At 38.2% G+C, this 5,549-nt stretch overlaps 1 pseudogene; it reads left to right on the top strand.

Annotated features, from left to right (window-relative positions):
* The first annotated feature begins 2,488 nt into the window (after positions 1-2,488).
* The window catches only part of LOC110315721, a 6,088-nt pseudogene continuing 3,027 nt past the window's right edge, over positions 2,489-5,549 (top strand).

Below are 5,549 nucleotides of genomic sequence, written 5' to 3'. Positions count from 1 at the left end.
GTTGAGTTCACTGACCAACTTTGAAGCTGGTATACTTGCAGCACTGAAAAGGAGGAGGAATACGGTGGGTGAGTCCTTCCTGCTTTGGCAGTAGTTGNCATTCACTGTGATGAGTCAAGCAATCAATTTTACACAATCAGTAAAATTCCATACTGGACATCTTGTGACATTTCCCAGATTAGGGCAATGACAAATGAGACCACAATCCTGGCCTGTTACAGCATATTGCTGGCATACCTCCCAATCTACCCCAGGAGTAGGGCTGCCAATCTCCCAGCTGGCATTCCTTATGAAATTCAATCATTTGGGAACTGGCCTTTTCATCTATCATTGATCTTCCTGATCCAGCTCTGGCTTCTCCTCTCCTTCCTCTCTCCACAAGGTTCAAGGTCATGTCTACTCTATACTATCTCAGATATGCCTGGGTATGGCTATGGTCTCACCTTTGTGTATAATATACTTTCTACTCCACCATACCTAGGAGCAGTGATGTCCTTACTTTTTATTTCTTCTTTTTCTTCCCTTTTGTCGCCCATTAACTGCTTCGAGCTTTAAAATTCATAGCCACTTTACTTATAAATTAGTGTTAATGTATGAATTTGATTGCAGTTTGTCTGCAGGACTTCCCCACTCTGAAGAAGAAGTGGCTGCACTGGGTACTGCATGCATAATTGAATGTACAAAGAAAGGACCCTAGGCCTTTAAAATGTAAAATACTTGGTCTACTGGACTAGAATATTCTTTAAATGTAAATTTTCCAGACTAGGGCTATGTCTGCATGTAGGGTGGAACTGCAGAGGTTGGAAGGTTTCAGCTGTCTGAGTCATTTGCTCTGTGATCCTACAGTGAAGGAGCTGCTATGGTCCTGAGGTCAAGCTGGGTGTTCCAACTAATGAAGGACTCTGGGCAGGCCTAACAATCAAGAACACGAGTGGAAGGTATCTTGCAGGTTCCTTATAGGATTCTCCTCAGATACATGTGTTACAAGCTGCTGGGAAGACCACAAGACATTCCCCAGTGATTATGGTAATCTCCATTGACAGTACAGGAGATGCAAGTCTGCAGAGCTATTTGTGTCCAATCTCTTGGTTCTAAGGTGGACTGTGGGTCAGAGTGTGGTTCTGTTGGTCCATGTGGTGATCATAGCAGAGGCCCTTGTCCTTTGACTCTTCCTGAGTGTGGATTTACAATGGTGGGGGAGGCTCAGTAGCCTTGTGCATGGCAAGGTGTGGAACTTAAATGTCACTATGCAGTGTGTATATACAGGCATTGCCTTTGGTGTACGGTAGGACAACATTGGAAAAGGGATGGTTTGATTTCTAGAATTTGTGACCNTTCTGTATTCAGTTTTGTGTAAGGAATTTTATAAATAGTTTAGAAGTTAGTAGTAAAGAGCTGATAGTGATCATACTTCAGAAATATTTGATTAGATTCCTTTTAAATTTCTATTACCTATTGTCAAATTGGGACGATTCACAGAAATTCAATTCTTGGTCACAAAAGGAGCTTCCGACATGTAGAAGTTTCTCAGTTGTGCATGGTAATAGGTGGGTGGATAGGACAGATTGGAACATAATGCATATGAAAGGAAGCAGACATTAAGTTATCATTCAGCATTGTTTTGTATATGGGCTCTGGTGGGGCTGGTTTTGCCTGAAATTACTAAAGGTCTTGAACAGCTATAGAACAATAGCCCAACTTTCTGATCATCTACAATTTCGAGAGAGCTCTAGAGCATGGGGACTCTCTGTTTGGAAAATGGGTCTATAGGTTCAGAATTATAGCAGTTTAGGGGTCACTTTGCGTTATTTTTATTGGAGTCATCAAATATGATTTTATTTCATTTCTATACACACACTAGCACAGGTAACATTGTTCAAGTCCACATTGTTCCCGGTGTAGTTGCCTTAGTTATTGAAGAAAAGTTGAAAATCGGTCACATGGAAATGGGTAGAGGAATCGTTTCCTGATATTGTGTTGCAGTGCTGTGGGCTACTATGAGAATTGTGTCTAGGATAACAGACAGTGGGCTTGGTCTTTAGGCAGAGTGCTTAGTGCTCAGGAGGGCTGGCTATGGTTGAGAAGGGTGTGTTTGTCCATACTTGGGGTCTAAGACACCAACATGTGGCAAGAAGAGAAGGGGAGAAGGAAATGGTCTTTTTTACCTACAGGTGGCATGTACAGATGAGAGGAAACTGCAGTCCTAAGGGCATCTTTGCATACTGGGTCTCAGGGAACAAAAATGGGGAAGGTCTAGCAGCATTCCTCATGGTTCCAAACCCAACATCTTAATACTAAGGCATCAGGTTCCCAGAGATCATTTATTAAGTATTTTTTTGTTGTTGTCCAACTGTGAAAGACTGGATAAAAAGTACTATGTGGGTGGGCAGGGCCATCAGCAAATAATTCATTTTGAAGTACACCTTTACACTGTTGTCTGTATCATATTTTTTTTAATGTACATAAGTATCGAATCTTTTAGGATTTAGTCACCTGTGATGACATGCAGGTAAACTTCACACAGGAAGATTGGGCTTTGCTGGATCCTTCTCAGAAGAGTCTTTACAAAGATGTGATGCTAGAGACCTATAGGAATCTCACAGCTATAGGTAATATTGTGAATTTTTAAATTTACTTTTTAAGATGTATGTGCAACTATTTCTTTGTTATTGTTATTTGTTTTTGTAATATCACTTGAGAATGAGGAAGAATTTGGTGACTAAATCACTCATGGTTCTAAAGTTCAGTGCAGTTAGTAACTTAAAAATTTTCTAATTTCCAATAACTTAACATACTTTCTCTGGTACTGTGTTTTAGGTTACATTTGGGAAGAACATACTACTGAAGACTATTTTTCAAACTTCTAGAAGTCATAGAAGGTAATTTTCCTCTGCAAGCTGATGAGAAAATGCCTATGAAGAAAATTTAATATGTGGTACAAGTAGTAAAGAAAACCAATAGAGTACAATAAGCACTCCGTTCAGTAATAGATGTTTACTAAATTTCATAAAATCATAAATGTCTATGGCAGGTATATAATTATTGTTTGCAAGGCATTCCATTAGTTCAAAGACAGAGAAATAATGGCTTAACAGATATGTTACTGTTTAAAGCAAGCCTAGTAGAGCCATGCTGTACAAGTGCAAGCCTCTTCAGTCTCATACTGCTTAGCTATTGCAAAAGGAACACACGGTGATTAGGTGACAAGTATATGTCTTAAACCTAGTAATAAGCAAATGATCCATAGTAAAACTGAGCTAAATGATATACTTGTAATAACATTACTAAATTTAGTGAGATAGCCAGTTCATAAGATTCAAGAATGATTTTGTGGAAAAACCTTAATCTCTGTACCACATCTCTATGAGAAAAAGATGTCACCTGTGTGAATGTAATGTCGAAACTTTTCACTTGTTATTCTCTTTTGATATGGATGTCATAGGTTACAATGGATACAAGCCTTGTGAGCATCAGGTTATTGAAAGAAACCTCATCTAACTTTTCCAGAACAATTAGAGGATACGCAGTATACCACACTTTGAGAGAAATCCTAAATGTGGTATAAGTTTATAAATAGTTTCCCAACATTACTGGGGTCATTTACCAACTCAAACTGCTGAAAATCATAATGAGAATTAGGATAGTAGAAATTTTCTTCTGTTTGCATTTGTTCATGTTCCAAATGTAGTATTACTCTTATGATAACAAACTTTGTGAATGCAATCAGTGTGCAAAAGCTTCAAGTTCTTCATGTTTTTTTTCAAATATGTGAATAACTTTTTTGTAGAAAAAGTATGCCATAGACGTTAGCCAGATAATCAGTACTGTTGCCACTTCATATATCCTCAAAGATAAACAAATCCTTAATGAAAGAGAACTCCTTTGAATGTAAAAGTCATATTATGTTCACATTACATTGCTCTGTTCAGTGAAACCAACTTTTAAAAGAAGTCATACAGATAAAAAGGCTCATCAGTATAATCAATGTGAGAAAGATTTTACATGTGCCAATTGTATTTTCAGGCATGAAAGAAGTTGGACTAGAGAGCAACATTCTGAATTTATTCATTGTGCTAAAGCCTTTGCATATTAGAGTCATAGTCAAAGGCATGAAAGAAAAAATAATGGAGATAAACACTAAGACTATAACCAATGTGGTAAAGACTTTGGAACAAGGAGTGTCCTCCAAATACATAAGCGAACACATACAGGAGAGAAACACTATGAATGTAAGCAATGTGGTAAAGGCTTTGCAAGCAGTAGTGACCTCCAAAAACATGAAGGAACACCTACAAGACAGAAACCCTATGAATGCAAATAATGTGATAAAGCCTTTGCAGAAATCTATACTCACCAAATTCATAAGAGAACACATACAGGAGGTAAACCTTATGAATGTAACCAATGTGATGAAGCCTTGACACAAAGCAGTCATCTCCAAGTACATAAGTGAACACATACTAGAGAGAAACCCTATGAATGTAACCAATGTGGTAAAGCTTTTATAAGAAGTGGTGACCTCCAAATACATAAGCGAACACATACAGGAGAGAAAACCTATGAATGTAACCAATGTGGTAAAGCCTTGGCACAAAGCAGTAATCTCCGAATACATAAGCAAACACATACAGGAGAGAAACCCTATGAATGTAACCAATGTGGTAAAGCCTTTGCACAAATCATTAATCTCCGAATATATAAGCAAACACATACAGGATAGAAACCCTATGAATGTAACCAATGTCGTAAAGCCTTTGCAGGAAGGACTGTCCTCCACATCCATAAGTGAACACATACAGGAGAGAAACTTTATGAATGCAAACAGTGTGGTAAAGCCTTGGGAACAAGGAGTGTCCTCCAAATCCATAAGCGAACACATACAGGAGAGACACCCTATGAATGTAAATAATGTGGTAAAGCTTTTATAAGAAGTGATGACCTCCAAAAACATAAACAAAGACATACAGGACAGAAACCCTATAAATGTAACCAATGTGGTAAAGGCCTTTGCACAAAGAGGTACTCCCCAAATACATAAGTGAACACATACAGGAGAGAAACCCTATGAATGTAAACTATGTGGTAAAGCCTTTGCAGGAAGTAGTGGTCTCCAGTGTCATCAAAGAGCACAGATAGGAGAGGTACCCTACGAATGTAACCAAGGTGATAAACCCTTTGCAGGAAGCAGTCATCTTGAATATCATAAATGAACACATACAGCTGAAAACCCCTATGAATGTAAGCAATACCGTAAAGCCTTTGCAGGAAGGAGTGACCTCCGAAGTCCAAAGATGATACAGAAGAGAAAATTATGAATGCATCTAAGGTTTTAAAGACTTTGCAGCAAGCATTGATCTCTAAGTATGTAAATGAACGCATACAAGAGAGAAAACTTTTATTTTTTTATTTTTTTAATTTATTTTTTTATTATTATTTTCTTTATTTACATTTCAAATGCTATGCCTAAAGTTCCCTATACCCCTGCTACCCCTGCTCCCCTACCCACCCACTCCCACTACTTGACCCAGGCCTTCCCTTGTGCTGGGTCA

This window comes from Mus pahari, unplaced genomic scaffold, assembly GCF_900095145.1.
Source record: "Mus pahari unplaced genomic scaffold, PAHARI_EIJ_v1.1 scaffold_13000_1, whole genome shotgun sequence".
NCBI classification, from domain to species: domain Eukaryota; kingdom Metazoa; phylum Chordata; class Mammalia; order Rodentia; family Muridae; genus Mus; species Mus pahari.
Note: the sequence above shows the minus strand (reverse complement) of the source record. Positions and strands in the feature narration are given on the sequence as shown.